The sequence below is a fragment of the Podarcis vaucheri genome (genome assembly GCF_965113315.1).
Source record: "Podarcis vaucheri genome assembly, chromosome: 4".
NCBI lineage: Eukaryota > Metazoa > Chordata > Lepidosauria > Squamata > Lacertidae > Podarcis > Podarcis vaucheri.
The window spans coordinates 13,936,111-13,950,394 of record NC_138762.1 but is presented as its reverse complement, the minus strand read 5'-3'; positions in this window follow the sequence as shown (position 1 = coordinate 13,950,394).

The following is a 14,284-nucleotide window of genomic DNA, read 5'->3' as shown; positions in this document are numbered from 1 at the left end:
AAAATTCAACCAAAACAAACTAATGACCTTTCCCAGACACGATGAAAACCCACACGGGACCCATCTTGAAGTTGTGTGGGGGAAAACAGGGTCATTTCTGTTGTCTGGTTAAAGGTGGATGTGCTCCACTTTTTTCAATGCCATACACTTAAAAGTCCTTAACCATTTATATAAAATTTATTTTATAATGTATAATTTATATCGTGCTTTTTTAAAAAGTCCTTAACCATTTATATAAAATTTATTTTATAATGTATAATTTATATCGTGCTTTTTTTAAAAAGTCCTTAACCATTTATATAAAATTTATTTTATAATGTATAATTTATATCGTGCTTTCTTTTACTGGGCAAACAGTTTCACAATCCATTTTTACAATCCGTCTTTATCATTCTTCCTCACTCCCTCAGCAGTTGGGTCACCTTTGTTTTTATAATGTGTCTGTTTGGTGGAGGGCGTCACCTGAAGTCCCTCAGGCATTGAAAGTGTGCTTTGTTTGTTTGTTTGTTTGTTTGTTTTTAGGGGGTCATATCCAGAACTGCCTCCAAATGTGTAAAAGATCTTGTTTATATGTTGTGTTATAATAATTCTAAGGTCTCAAATATATAATACATATTCATAAATGCACATGTATCTAAATACAGTAGTACCTCGGATTACATACACTTCAGGTTACAGACGCTTCAGGTTACAGACTCCGCTAACCCAGAAATAATACCTCAGGTTAAGAACTTTGCTTCAGGATGAGAACAGAAATCGTGCTCCGGTGGTGCAGCAGCAGCGGGAGGCCCTATTAGCTAAAGTGGTGCTTCAGGTTAAGAACAGTTTCAGGTTAAGAACGGATTAAGTACTTAACCCGAGGTACCACTGTACTAACCTTACGGTAGTTGTATTACTAACCTTGCTTTTCACTGGATCCTGCCTCCATCCATTTTCTCTGACCGATCATAGACATAGGGGACTCCCATAGGGAGTTGAGGAGTGAAAGCCAAACCCCAATTTTTACATCAGTTGGTATGTGTGCAGGGCAAACATCTGGCTGGTGGATGGGAGGAAGTTCTTTCAGTGCACAAGGGTGGTTAATGAGAAGAACCATGACAATGTGACTGGAGAGGTAGAAAATATATATATATATATATATATATATATATATATATATATATGCTTTCGTAGCATATATATATATGCAATCCCTACAATCCCTACAATCCCCTGCAATCCCTACACAGATCTGGCTGGCACAAGGCACAAAACCACAGCTCGCCCCTATACACGAAGCCAAGCCAGAGCACAACTAAATGCAGCACAGCCATCTTCTCAGAAAAACTCTTCACAAGCTCAAGAGGTCAAGACACGAAAGCTTTAGCAACTAATCTACACTTAATGACCCACCCAGTGGTATTCAGAATATCACTCATGAAATCACTCAAGATATCCCTCAAGTAATTAAGGAACAAAAGAAGAAAAGGCACACTAATCTAGGAACTTCCTCTCTGCCCAGAACGTTGGAGGCTATACACCACACCCCTCAACAGTATTTATAGGAACTCAAACACCAGATTCTGCTCTGTTCCAGTAACAAGAAGCCGAAAGCACCAGCCTGAAGATGACGAGTGAGACCTCGTCGAAACGTCGCACAGACACCCCGACTCTTACACGGGAAGACACCCGAAGACACCAAAACCTGCATATATATATATATATATATATGCTTTCGTAGATTTTCACGGGTACAGGAATGCAGGTTTTGGTGTCTTCGGGTGTCTTCCCGTGTAAGAGTCGGGGTGTCTGTGCGACGTTTCGACGAGGTCTCACTCGTCATCCTCAGGCTGGTGCTTTCGGCTTCTTGTTACTGGAACAGAGCAGAGTCTGGTGTTTGAGTTCCTATAAATACTGTTGAGGGGTGTGGTGTATAGCCTCCAACGTTCTGGGCAGAGAGGAAGTTCCTAGATTAGTGTGCCTTTTCTTCTTTTGTTCCTTAATTACTTGAGGGATATCTTGGGTGATTTCATGAGTGATATTCTGAATACCACTGGGTGGGTCATTAAGTGTAGATTAGTTGCTAAAGCTTTCGTGTCTTGACCTCTTGAGCTTGTGAAGAGTTTTTCTGAGAAGATGGCTGTGCTGCATTTAGTTGTGCTCTGGCTTGGCTTCGTGTATAGGGGCGAGCTGTGGTTTTGTGCCTTGTGCCAGCCAGATCTGTGTAGGGATTGCAGGGGGGTGCAGCATCCGGAGGTGCCACTATAGTTTGGCTACTGGATGGAGTCTGTAATATGTCTGTGGAGAGGGTCTGGGTTTGGGTCTGGTGTGGTTGATTGGTGACGGCGTTCTGTGTGCCTCTGGTTCTGGTGTCGGTTTTTGTGGGGAGGGCTAATTTCCAGATGTCTGGCAGGCGGGACGTGTCGTCACGCTTGTTCATGTTGTGAGGGTGTTTCTCTATCTCGATGGCTTCCATGATTATTCTCTTGTGGTGATGTTCCATGTTAAAGAGCAATTTGGAATCTGCAAAATTAATTTTGTGTCCTGTTTCTTTCATGTGTTGGAAAAGAGAGGAAGTTTTTTCTTCTTTTTTGACGGCATTCTTGTGTTCTGCGATACGTGCATTTATTCGTCTGTTTGTTTGTCCAATGTACGTGGCTGGGCAGACTTTGCAGGGTATTTCATAGACCCCTTGGTTTTCCAGCTGGATTTTGTCTTTTGGGTTTCTGAGGATATTGGCTATTTTTTGGTTGGTGCAGAAGGCTGTTTTGATATTGTGTTTATGGAGGATTTTGCTGATTTTGTCTGTAGTGCCCTTGATATAAGGAAGGAGGGCCATGCCATTGTTTTCTTCTGTGTCTTGGTTTTTGGGGGGTGTTTCTTTTTGGAAACACCCTCACAACATGAACAAGCGTGACGACACGTCCCGCCTGCCAGACATCTGGAAATTAGCCCTCCCCACAAAAACCGACACCAGAACCAGAGGCACACAGAACGCCGTCACCAATCAACCACACCAGACCCAAACCCAGACCCTCTCCACAGACATATTACAGACTCCATCCAGTAGCCAAACTATAGTGGCACCTCCGGATGCTGCACCCCCCTGCAATCCCTACACAGATCTGGCTGGCACAAGGCACAAAACCACAGCTCGCCCCTATACACGAAGCCAAGCCAGAGCACAACTAAATGCAGCACAGCCATCTTCTCAGAAAAACTCTTCACAAGCTCAAGAGGTCAAGACACGAAAGCTTTAGCAACTAATCTACACTTAATGACCCACCCAGTGGTATTCAGAATATCACTCATGAAATCACCCAAGATATCCCTCAAGTAATTAAGGAACAAAAGAAGAAAAGGCACACTAATCTAGGAACTTCCTCTCTGCCCAGAACGTTGGAGGCTATACACCACACCCCTCAACAGTATTTATAGGAACTCAAACACCAGACTCTGCTCTGTTCCAGTAACAAGAAGCCGAAAGCACCAGCCTGAGGATGACGAGTGAGACCTCGTCGAAACGTCGCACAGACACCCCGACTCTTACACGGGAAGACACCCGAAGACACCAAAACCTGCATATATATATATATATATATATATATATATATATATATATATTCTTGTTGATTTTTATTTTATGTATTTTCCTTCTGCTCTTCTTCCCAGAGTGACTCACAAAACTGGAAGATCAAAAACAAGCAATACGACAGCAATATAATAGTTAAGAAACAGCAGAACAGTAAACTCAGATACTAAAACGTGAGTCAAGTGCAAAGCGTTTTATTAAAACTGAATCCAAAAATGTGGGCAAACCAAGAGGTCTTCACCAGGAGCTGAAAATATAATGAAGTGAGCACCGCACAAGCCTCTGTCAGGAGGCATTTCACAAAGGGTCACCACTGATAAGACCCTATCTTGGTTCACCACCCACCTTGCCTCCAAACTAGCCTTAATGTGGTTGTTTATTATATCCAATGTATTTATTCTAGCTGCAGTTACTTCTCTAACCCACTCCCTTTGTAAATAACCCTGGCCACCATTTTCAAAAGGGGCAGAAAACCTACACCAGACACTACCAGCATTTTGTTTATTTAGAAGAATTTATAAACCACTTAAATGTAATTCCTAAGAGGTGTACATAAAGCGATTTGAAACAATGGTCCGTATTCAAAAAATTGGGGAGGGGACACATGTACAGTATGTACAACTTGTTGGGAGGCTTTAAAAAAATCATTTTAGCAGGTGGCAGAAACAGCACAATTAACTAATGTCAATAATCTGGGAATTTCAGAACACAGGAACTATGATGCGTGCAAGAGTGCAAGTTCCACACCTTGAAGGAGTTGAGCAAGGTGATCCCTCAGGTAAATTGGTCCCAAGCTACTAAAAGCAACACCTTGAACTTGGCCAGGTAGGAAGTCAGGAGCCAGTGCAGATTATTCAGCAAAGGTGTAACATGTTGGCAGCACCTCCTGTTCCGTCAGCAATCATGATGTAGTCTTCTGCACTGACTACACCTTCTGGAGGAACTACAAGAGAAATCCCACACAGAACGTATTGCAATAATTCAATCTGGAGGTTACCAACGCCCAAACAAACAGATTTAGGAGGCATGCAGGGAGAGGAGAAGAAGGGGAAGTGGCAGTGTGAAGCCACAAATCACCACACTTGCGGAAACTGTCCTATGCTCTGAAAAGAATGGCATGTCACTTGGAGACTCTCTATGCGGCAAGTGGCTAGTACGTTGAATATTATCAATATCGCTGCCAAAGCCTAATCCAGGAGCACTCTCAGACTGGGGTCTTGCTCTTTCAGAAAGAGTGTAATCCCATGCAGATCAGGCAATGGGCCAACCAGCCTGGCAATTTTAACATTGGTGACATGACAGTACAGTGATACCTCTGGTTAAGAACTTAATTCGTTCCGGAGGTCCGTTCTTAACCTGAAACTGTTCTTAACCTGAGGCACCACTTTAGCTAGTGGGGCCTTCCGCTGCCGCCACGCCGCCGTGCGATTTCTGTTCTCATCCTGAAGCAGTGGCATAGCGTGGGGGTGCAGGGGGGGCGGCCGCACCGGGCGCAACATCTGGGGGTTAGGGTTAGGGGGCGCAAATCCATGGGTTAGGGGGCGCAAATTACTTGCCTTGCCCCGGGTGCTGACAACCCACGCTACGCCACTGTCCTGAAGCAAAGTTCTTAACCCGAGGTACTATTTGTGGGTTAGCGGAGTCTGTAACCTGAAGAGTCTGTAACCTGAAGCGTCTGTAACCCGAGGTACTACCGTATCATCTCCTCTGGGCGTGAGCGCATCAGGCTTGTTTGGGGCATGAGACAGGCTGTTTGGCATTCGACAACAGCAGCAAGAGTCTTAATAGCACAAGGATGGAAAAATGAAGAAATCCCGGCCAAAGAACTGGGGGCAAGAGAAACTGATGGACTATGCGGAATTGGCAAAATTGACACACAAACTAGGTGGTAAGGACAACTGTGACTTTAAAGAAGAATGGGAACCTTTTGCAAAGTACTTAAAGAAACAACAAAATGAACTGGATTCCTTGGCAGGTTTTGAATAAACATACACAAGCTTTTTATTGGTAACATATTGATACTGTAGATTAATTAAGGATCTTTACAGTTTTATAATATGCAGAGAATAACATGTGCTGAGAAACCAGAGAGAGGAGCTGAGGGAAGTCTGGGGGGAAGGGAGGTTGGGTCTTTCTTTGCTGAGACACTGCAGAAAAGTGAACTTGGACGTTTGCAGGAGAATGAAGATGGGGCTTAGGGGCCCAAGAGTACCTCTACCTGCAAGCATCACCTCTTCCAGGATATGGGCAAGACCCACGTTATGGGTTGGCATCACTTGGCACCTCCAGAGGCCCATGCCTCAGCAAGGAGCACACTGTGAACCCCAGGTACCCCCTTGTTCTGCTGCTGTTTCTTCTTGCTGTGAGCGCCTATTCACCTTCCCCAAGAAACAGGAACCCAAAGGGGAACTGCTCTCTCCTTCTGGGAGGCTGAATGGATTGGGCACAGAGGAAGAGGCAAAGCAAGTTGGACAGTGGGAATGGTGCAGGATGATGTGGGCCTCTCAGGGTGCATTGATAGATGGGAAGCTCACTTAAGGTCACTTGTTCAAGGACTCTCCCTGCGTGCTCCCCCCCCCCCCGCGCCGCCCAAAAAAATAATTCCTGGAGCATTCACTCAGAGCTATTTGGAACACAGTTCGAAAACCATCATCTCAATGCAAAGGTGGGGAACTTCAGGCTAAGGGGTCAAAATTCACCCTCCAGGTATGTTCCATATGGCTTTCAGGACACTCCCAAAGGCCACACCCCTTATCTTTCACACAATCCATTAGTGGTTTTGCCTAGATAAGGTGCTGATGACATTATCCCTCTCAAATTACATCCACATTGGTGAACATCACAGCCTCCCAAAGTTTAACTATGTGCTCATGACCCACAAGTACCTCAGTCCCACTCCATAATATGTGGGCAGGTATTCATCAGCTGTCTAAACCAGTGGTCAGCAAACTTTTTCAGCTGGGGGCCGGTCCACTGTCCCTCAGACCTTGTGGGAGGCTGGACTATATTTTGGGGAGGAAAATGAACGAATTCCTATGCCCCACAAATAACCCAGAGATGCATTTTAAATAAAAGCACACATTCTACTCATGTAAAAACACGCTGATTCCCGGACCGTCTACGGGCCAGGTTTAGAAGGCAATTGGGCCGGGTCCGGCCTCCGGGCTTTAGTTTGCCTACCCATGGTCTAAACCACTGAGCCTAGGGTTTGCTGATCGGAAGGTCGGTGATTCGAATCCCCACGGCAGGGTGAGCTCCCATTGCTTGGTCCCATCTCCTGTCAACCTAGCAGTTCGAAAGCACGTCAAAGTGCAAGTAGATAAATAGGTACTGCTCCAGTGGGAAGGTTTCCATGTGCTGCTCTGGTTCACCAGAAGCGGCTTAGTCATGCTAGCCACATGACCCAGAAAAACTGTCTGCGGACAAACGGCTCCCTTGGCCTGTAAAACGAGATGAGAGCCGCAACCCCAGAGACGTCTGTGACTGGACTTAACTGTCAGGGGTCCTTTACGTTTTATTCATCAGCTCTCTCTTTCGTCCAGGGCTATTCATCCTGGCTTTTGCCTTAGCTGTGAGTCTTTGGACAACCTTTTATCCCTAGGCAAGATTCTAGATTGTTATGGAAAACCTATAAATCCAATCACTCCAGATTCCCTGATATCACTCATGCTTTCAGCAGGAATCTGGCCATAAATAATTCACTGGTTCTGCAGTCCTGTGATCTTTGCTCTGAGATTAAAGGGTTGAAGGAAAGCAAGAGTGATTAGATTAGCTGCCATCCCTCCAATATTGAACAAAAGGTGACACACTGTGTTGTAATGTCTGTTTTTTTAAGTTACAGATGGGTAGCCGTGTTGGTCTGCCATAGTCAAAATAAAAAAATTCCTTCCTGTAGCACCTTAAAGACCAACTAAGTTAGTTCTTGGTATAAGCTTTCGTGTGCATGCACACTTCTTCAGATACACATGTGTATCTGAAGAAGTGTGCATGCACACGAAAGCTTATACCAAGAACTAACTTAGTTGGTCTTTAAGGTGCTACAGGAAGGAATTTTTTTGTTTTTTTAAGGTTAGTGCTATTGAAATTGGTGTGTTTTTTTCCTGCTGAGGATATTCTTTCGAGAGAGACTGCAATGCAACCCCCCTTTCAGGTCCTCTTTCATTATGTTAGCCACATTTCCTGCTCAGGTGCATGTGTTTATTTAAAAATGCACAATGTGTGTGTGTGTTCTATAGCTGCCTTCCTCACCCTTGTACCCTCTAGATATTTGGGGCTTCAACTCCTATAACCCAGGATGATGACAGCTGCAGTCAAAAACACCTGGATGGCACCAGGCCGCAGCGGAAGTCTTTACCTGAGCCATTTGGAGCTCTTACTCTTTTCTTTCATTTTAAATCAGATATGAGCTGCCTGTACAATTCTACATAAAAATATTTCCGAACTGAAATGTTTGGGGTATTTTTATTTTTTACAAACCCTTTAGCACCCGTTGTTTGGGTGCATGTGTGAATCGCTGCAATGCAGCCTTGAAGGGCAGGAATCCAGCGTTCTAATTTAACTGACATTCTCGCTTTCAGCCCTCAGGCTCTTTGTGTCTTGTCTCTAAACAGACACACGCTTCTTGCAGTGTGCGGCTGGTATGCTCCATCTGCCACCATGCTCACAAAGCCATTTACTTTCCAGAAAAGCTAGGTCAGTGCCAACTCTGGGCTTGAGAGGGTCCTTGGCAAAATGCCCTCCCTCTGAGCCCTCTCCTGTCTTGGTGAGTCTCTGCAGCTCCCACAATGCCCTGGAGGAATGCTATGCTAGGGCATTGTGGGAAGTTTAAATGATGGCTCCCAACCTTCCTTTGTTTAAAGCGGGGAGGGGACACAGGAAATGTGAGGGATGGGTCCTGCCAGGGCACTGGGGCCCCAGGAGTAGTCCAGGGATGCTGCATGTTGTGTACTGGATAGAATGTTGGACCTGGGAGATCAGGGTTCAAATCTCTGCTCCGCACCAGATGCCCTTGGGCCAGTCACTGATTCTCCACCTAAGGTTGTTGTTATGATAAAATGGGAGGGGGAGAAGATATGAACACCTTGAGCTCCTTAGAGAAAAGATGGGATAAGGTAAAGGTAAAGGGACCCCTGACCATTAGGTCTAGTCGTGACCGACTCTGGGGTTGTGGTGCTCATCTCGCTTTATTGGCCGAGGGAGCCGGCGTACAGCTTCCGGGTCATGTGGCCAGCATGACTAAGCTGCTTCTGGCAAACCAGAGCAGCGCACGGAAACGCCATTTACCTTCCCGCCGGAGCGATACCTATTTATCTACTTGCACTTTGACGTGCTTTCGAACCGCTAGATTGGCAGGAGCAGGGACCGAGCAACGGGAGCTCACCCTGTTGCGGGGATTCGAACCACCGACCTTGCGATCAGCAAGTCCTTGGCTCTGTGGTTTAACCCACAGCGCCACCTGTGTCCCTAAAAGATGGGATATGCATATACGGTAATAATAAAGAAATTAGTCTGCCTGCCTGCCTACTGTGACCTTCCCAGACATCCTGCCAATTCTTCCACAGCCATTCTTTGCAAATTCTGGACCCGTTCCACTGCGACTTATAACAGAACTTGTTGCCGTCAGCCAGCTGCCAAAGGCCACAACCCGCAAGAACCTGCTGGTCCTGTTCCTTCTGTTCCTCCCTGCTCACCTGCCCTCTTGCACAGGGCCGCCTCAAGGTATTTTGCCACCTGAGGTAAAAGACAAGATGGCACTTCCCTCATTCCATGCACAGAAGCCACTCAGTGATGGCAGTTGTACCTTACCTCATCTCTCTCTGCGCCACCTACCCATCCCTCAGCACCTGTTGCTTCAGGCAGCTTCCCTCTCTCTGCCTAATGCAGGCATGGGGAACTTCAGGACCAGGGGTGAAAGGTGGCTCTCGAGGCCTTTCTGGCTGGCCCTTGGGACTCTCCCCCAGGCCGCACCTCCTCTCCCCAGATCATGTCTCTCCCCAGCTCTGCTTTTTGTGTAGCTGGAATGCACCCTTCAACTTCCTGCTTCCCTGGATAGATGATACACAACTATGCAAATCTATAATCTATATCCATTGCTCTTAGGGACATAGGAAGCTGCCTCATATCAAGTCAGACCGTTGGTCCATCTAGCTCAGTGCTGCCTACTCTGACTGGCAGTGCCTCTCCAGGATTTCAGGTAGAAATCTCTCCCAGCCCTACCTGGAGATACCAGGGATTGAACATGGGACCTTCCACTTGCAAGGGAGACATTCTGCCATTGAGCTCAGACCCTCCAAGTGCCCCTATTTTCCAGGGACGTCCCTGATTTAGAGAAGCCGTCCCGGTTTCTGATTTGATCCTGGAATGTCCCACTTTTCCTTAGGATGTCCCTATTTTCACTGGAGAAATGTTGGAGGGTATGGTGTTATCCGACCTCCAAGCCATCTGAAGGCAATCCTGTATAGGGAAAGTTTTTTTAAAAAAATGTTTTATTACATTTTTATATAAAGTTGTACCTTGGAAGCTGAACGGAATCTGTTCTGGAAGTCCGTTCGACTTCCAAAACATTCGATAACCAAGGCACAGCTTCTGATTGGCTGCAGGAGCTTCCTGCACACAATCAGAAGCCGCGTCAGACTTCCAGCTTCCAAAGAACCTCTGCAAACCAGAACACTCACCTCCAGGTTTGCGGTGGTTGGGAGCCAAAACATTCAGTTCGCAAGGTGTTTGGTTTCCAAGGTATGGAAAAGCTGCCCAGAGAGGCTGGGGCAACCCAGTAAGATGTGTGGGGTATTAAATAGTCAAATTATCATTATGGAATGGGGCGTCCCTATTTTCATCGGAGAAATGTTTGAGGGTATGTGAGCAGTGGCTCTTCCCACTTTTCCTTCTGGCCCTACCCTCCACTGGCAGAATGCTGGCCAGATGGGAGTGCCTGCCTCAGGCAGAAAAAATGTTCCCCAGGCCTGACTTACTGCCAGAGCCGGCCCTATCTTTTCAAGTATGTGAGCAAGGAGGACGAGGAACAACCTCCTAAGTGTCTCCTAAGAGGTGCTTCAAAACAGGTTCTGCCTGTCAGCCAGGAGTACCAAGAAGTTCAAACACAGCTTGACTCTCCCACATTGCTCAACTTACGCTCAGCGACTGAGCTGTAACACACACTGCTGACATAAAGAATCGCTTTTTCCTTCTGGACTTGCTATGGGCTCTAACCAATGTTAGTCCTGCTCAGCGTAGAACGATTGAATAAATAGACCTGACTTAGGTCCATTGATTTCAATGTGCCTACTCGAGAGTAGTCTAGTTGGATACAACTCTGAGTTTTTAAACAAAATGTACATATCATTGTTTTATACCAAATATAAAGAATGGCAGCCCATTATCAAAAATTGGGTGTGGGGGAGGAACTATCTTCATTTCTTACACTCTAAAATGTGAAGTGGGGTTGGGACCACCATAGACTGGGGGTGGGGTGGGGGGTGGCAGCAATCTTTTACGGGGAATCTGATGTACATAAACTTAAGTCCATTCAGTGACGTCCGACTTAGACTCAGAAGACCCCTTGAAATCAATGTAACTAAAGACCATTGAATTCAATTATCTGCTCTGAATATTACGAACGTTGGATTCCGCCAATTTCAGTGGGTCTTCCTTGAGCATGACTTTATTGGACACAATCCTCATTCCACATTTGTAAGAAATCACTTTCTTAGTGTGGCGGCACCTACACATTGAACTCCCTGTCTATTGACAGCAGGCAGGTGGTTTCACTGTACTCTTTTCATCAACTGCTAAAACAATTTTGCTAAGACTAGCTTACACAAATATGTAGAACATTGACACGTATTTCCATCGATTTTTTTGCTTATTGTTGATTTCAATCATGTCTGAATGCTTCAAAGAGCGGTTTATAATTGCTTTTACTGATAATTTTATTGTTTTCGTAAAACACATTGGCGTGTGTGTGTTTTTTTACAATCAAGCGGTATACAAATTTTATGAAATAAAAACACAATCTTTTTTTTTTTTACTGTTATGATGTCGCACAGTTTTTGCAAACCTTTTTGAATTCACTTGGTGGGTAAAAGCAAGTGATATTGAAAGGAGGAAAGAAATGTGAATTGCACCCTTAATCCCCGCCCCTCCAAGTTTCTTTCTTTCTTTCCTTCTTTTTAAAGGATTTGGAAGGGTTAGATCACTGGATGCACTAGTCAAAAAATATGCAAAGCCTTTGCTCGTTTTCTCACACACAAACGTTATGTAGTAGCCAAAGCAAAACATTTCTTGTAATTATATTATCTCCTGATGCCATCATCAAATTGCTGAAAAGTCGCCTTTTGTCTCTGATGTACTCATTAATCTAATCATGAGAGCCTGCTCTACCTCTGGCTCGCCTGTCTGAACAAGAAATGTGCAAAAGTTTATTAAACGTATTGCACAAGTGGTTCCATAAAGCAACATGTCATAGAACAAGCACCTTGAAAACACCTTTTTTTGAACCAGAAGAATGTACGCACATGGCTAGCATCCAAAACAGTTCAAAGGAAATGAAATGGTGTCGATTTTTGTACGTCAGTTTAAAAAGTAGTGACTGCAAGCTGCATGGCGTTAGAAATCTGGGAGTCTGCTTTGGATTTGTGTAGGATTTACTACTTAGCCTTTTCTTGAGTCTCCGTCAGGGAAAATGGTGGAGTACAGATATGTGATAATAAAGCTTCATGGGACAAACTATATTATTCACAGAGGGGTGTGGATGTGTGAGAGAAGGCTATTGAAGACCACACTTTGTGCAACTGACAATCTTATGCCACAATACATTTATAAAGTTACAGGTCCTTCATAGTTATAGGTAGGTAGCCGTGTTAGCCTGCAGTAGTCGAAGCAAAATAAGTAAAATCCTTCCAGTAGCACCTTAGAGACAGACTAAGTTTGTTATTAGTATGAGCTTTCGTGTTTCTGAAGAAGTGTGCATGCACACGAAAGCTCATACCAATACAGTGGTACCTCGAGTTAAGTACTTAATTCATTCCGGAGGTCCGTACTTAACCTGAAACTGTTCTTAACCTGAAGCACCACTTTAGCTAATTAGGCCTCCTGCTGCCGCCAGAGCACAATTTCTGTTCTCATCCTGAAGCAAAGTTCTTAACTTGAAGCACTATTTCTGGGTTAGCGGAGTCTGTAACCTGAAGTGTATGTAACCCAAGGTACCACTGTAACGAACTTAGTTGGCCTCTAAAGTGCTACTGGAAGGAATTTTTTTATTAGGTCCTTCATAGTTCTCTAGTTCTGACTTGATCCATGGCTCCGCTCTCCCATGACTCTTTGCAGTCAGATCTTTGTGCGGAAAAATATCAAACCCTGCTGTCCCTAAGCGAACTCTCAGGAATTCTTACATCTGCATAGTGCAGCTGGGGAAACTCCATTCCATGGGGCATCCCACCGCACCACACAAAGAGAACGCCCTAAATCTCCAAGAGCTGTCATTGACGGCCAAGCTTGAAACGAGTTCTGAACTATATAGGCAATTAAAATGCCCAGACCCAGGAAAAGAGAAAAGAAGCCCAAGAGGAGCATTGTGCAGGGAGCATTGTCTTTCAGGGAACAGAGAGTGCAAGATTCCAAGTCACTGGGCACCACCAAACAGATCTGTGATCTATTGGTTGTGGGTGCTCTGTGCTCCCAGACACTGCAACAATTGTTCTGCTTTTTGCATTTCTTTCTACAAATGTGGCATGCAGTTCAGGATTTCTGTTTTGATTCAGGGAAACAAGTCACTGTGGTTTGGTTGCAGGGTTTTGTTTCTCTTGCAAAGGCAGCCCTGAATCGGGAAGTTTGTAATGTTTGGTGTTTTATTATGTTTTCTCTGTTTTGCTGGAAGCCGCCCAGAGCGGCTGGGGAAACCCAACAAGATGGGTTTCCCCATCTATTTTATAAATAAAATAAAATACAGTGGTACCTCGGGTTAAGTACTTAATTCATTCTGGAGGTCCGTTCTTAACCTGAAACTGTTCTTAACCTGAAGCACCACTTTAGCTAATGGGGCCTCCCGCTGCTGCCGTGTTGCCGGAGCACAATTTCTGTTCTCATCCTGAAGCAAAGTTCTTAACCCGAGGTACTATTTCTGGGTTAGTAGAGTTTGTAACCTGAAGCATATGTAACCTGGAGCGTATGTAACCTGGAGCATATGTAACCTGAGGTACCACTGTATAGTAATAGTAACAGTGCAGAGACATCACCTTGCCAGCAAAGGTCCGTATAGTTAAAGCTATGGTTTTCCCAGTAGTGATGTATGGAAGTGAGAGCTGGACCATAAAGGCTGATCGCCTAAGAATTGATGCTTTTGAATTATGGTGCTGGAGGAGACTCTTGAGAGTCCCATGGACTGCAAGAAGATCAAACCTATCAATTCTGAAGGAAATCAGCCCTGAGTGCTGACTGGAAGGACAGATCCTAAAGTTGAGGCTCCAATACTTTGGCCACCTCATGAGAAGAGAAGACTCCCTGGAAAAGACCCTGATGTTGGGAAAGATGGAGGGCACAAGGAGAAGGGGACGACAGAGGACGAGATGGTTGGACAGTGTTCTCAAAGATACCAGCATGAGTTTGACCAAACTGCGGGAGGCAATGGAAGACAGAAGTGCCTGGCGTGTTCTGGTCCATGAGGTCACGAAGAGTCGGACACGACTAAACAACAATAACAGTAACACTATGTTGTTG